Below are 2,728 nucleotides of genomic sequence, written 5' to 3' on the forward strand. Positions count from 1 at the left end.
TACTGTGAAGGTGGTGAAACACTGGAAATGGTTGCCCATAGAGGTGGTAGATGCCCTATGCGTGGAAACCTGATCTAGTCAAAGATGTCCTTGCTCATTGCAGGGGGCGGTTGGACCAGGTGACCTTTAAAGGTCTCTTCCAACCCAAACTATTCTATGATTCTATGATTCTATACATCTTCTGCACATCATCCTAATATATTAAACAATTGTCAGTTGTGTAAGAACACCGTGGTGCACAGATTATTATTTTTCTGAATCCTTGGATGAATAGTGTGCTTGGCAAAGCACTGTGAGGCAGTAATCGCCTCCAACATCCCCAAAATGTGCACTAACTGTTGGAAATGGCAACATCTGCATTTATTTTCCTTAGGACAGGGACTGCAGCTATCTCTGGGCTGAATGAATTCTGGATGCTTTTATGAGAAAAGTGTGTTTCACCATTCAGTTCAACACATTTTTTTTCACTAATAAAGGAGTCAAGGATCATCCAACATCTTACATTTATTGCTGAATCTCTCAAATGCCTTTGCAGGCATCTGCTTCATATGAGACTTCTGCTTTGTTAGAGAAGATTGTTTTGGTATTAGTTTAGTGGTTTCAAAGCTTTAGAGCTGCTTGTGTTAATAATATGAAATAGTCTTAAAAATTGTCAGAAGTTGATTAAGTAGCTCAGTTGACTCACTTATTTCTTTAAAGACACAGTGTCTTACAAAAACTCTTTTGGGGAAAACTCACTGTGACTATGTGAGTTTTCTTTGGCCATTGCATGTGGAATACTCATCAGCAGGTGCCCAGCTGAGTGAGAATTCTATGAATGAAACACAATTTCTTTAAAATAGGTTTTCAATTAGTTAGTCTTGTTATAAGCCTAATTCTTGCTTTGTATGCAGCAAGAGATAAAGATCAACTTCTGATTTCAGGTCTTTTTTCTGTTGCAACACAATGATTTAAGTATGTTAATCAGCAGTCAACAAAGTTATAACTAGGAGAGGGACTTAGCCTGATATTAGTACAGTAACTTCTGACACTGAGTGATTTCCTGGCGTAAAACTGTAATGATGATTAGTGAAAATAATTGCAAGTGCTTTTAGTCTTATAACACAAACACATAAACCAGAACATTGGATAATAAAACTAATGGAAACCTATTTAGCTCTTTGCATTTTAAAAGTTGTACATTATCATCTTATGAAAATTCTGCAAATTTGTAGAAAGTTCAGTATAGCAATCACTTATGTTGTCATACAGGTGATATGGTATGGTGGGTTAAACTTGAATGGCTGCCACATGCCCACCTAGCTGCTCTCTCACTCCCCATCCTCAAAAGGACAGGGGGAGAAAATAGGATGAAAAACATTGTAGGTCAAGACAAAGACACTTAAAATTACATATGAATTACTGTCATAAGCAAAACAGAATTGACTTGAGGAAAATTAATTTCATTTTTTTCCAATTAAAATAGATTGGGATACTGAGAAACAAAACAAAAACCTAAAATTCCTTCTCACCTGCCTTCCTTTTCCCAGGATTAACTTCACTCCTTCCTTGCTAACTCCTCTACCTTCCCCATCCCCTTAGCATCACAGAGGGCAGGGGAATGGGGGGTTGTGGACAGTCTGTAACAGCTCCTCTCTGCCTCTCCTTCCTCCTCACCCTTTTCCCTGCTCCAGCATGGGTCCTTACCATGGGCTGCAGTCCTTCAAGATAAACCTTTTCCAGTGTTGGTCCTCCACAGGCTGCAGCTTCCTTCAGGGCATATCTACCTGCTCTGGCGTGGGGTCCTCCACGAGCTGCAGTGTGGTTATCTGCTCCACATGGTCCTCTGTGGACTGCAGGGGGACAGCCTACTTCACCGTGCTCTTCTCCACAGGTTTCAGGGAAATGTTTGCTCTGGAACCTGGACCACATCCACCCCCTTGTTCTTCTCTCACTTTCATAGAATCATAGAACGTTTTGGGTTGGAAGGGACCCCTAGAGGTCATCTAGTCCAACCCCCCTGCAGTGAACAGGGACACCGCTAACTAGACCGCGTTGCTCAGAGCCCTGTCCAACCTGGTCTTGAAAGTTTCCAGGGATGGGGCCTCCACTACCTCTCTGGGCAAACTGTTCCAGTTTTTTATCACCCTCATTGTAAAGAATTCCTTCTTTATATCCAGTGTAAACCTAGCCTGTTTTAGTTTAAAGCCATTACCCCTTGTCCTGTCACAGTTGGCCCTGCTGAAAAGATTTTTCCCATCTTTCCTATAGGCCCCCTTTAGGTATTGAAAGGCCGTAATCAGGTGTCCCCGCAGCCTTCTCTTCTCCAGGCTGAACAAGCCCAACTCCCTCAGCCTGTCCTCATAGGAGAGGTGCTCCAGCCCTCGGATCATGTTTGTAGCCCTCCTCTGGACTGGCTCCAACACATCCATGTCTTTCTTGTGCTGAGGGCTCCAGAGCTGGACGCAGGGCTCCAGGTGAGGTCTCACCAGAGCAGAGTAGAGGGGCAGAATCACCTCCCTCGACCTTGGACACACTTCCCCTGATGCAGCCCAGGGTACAGCTGGCCTTCTGAGCTGCCAGCGCACATTGCCGGCTCATGTCCAGCTTTTCATCCACCAACACCCCCAAGTCCCTCTGGGCAGGGCTGTTCTCGATCCTTTCTTCCCCCAGCCTGTATTGATACCGAGGGTTACCCCGACCCAGGTGCAGGACCTTGCACTTGGCCTTGCTGAACCTCATGAGGTTC

This window comes from Egretta garzetta, unplaced genomic scaffold, assembly GCF_000687185.1.
Source record: "Egretta garzetta isolate BGI_Z169 unplaced genomic scaffold, ASM68718v1 scaffold328, whole genome shotgun sequence".
NCBI classification, from domain to species: Eukaryota; Metazoa; Chordata; class Aves; order Pelecaniformes; family Ardeidae; genus Egretta; species Egretta garzetta.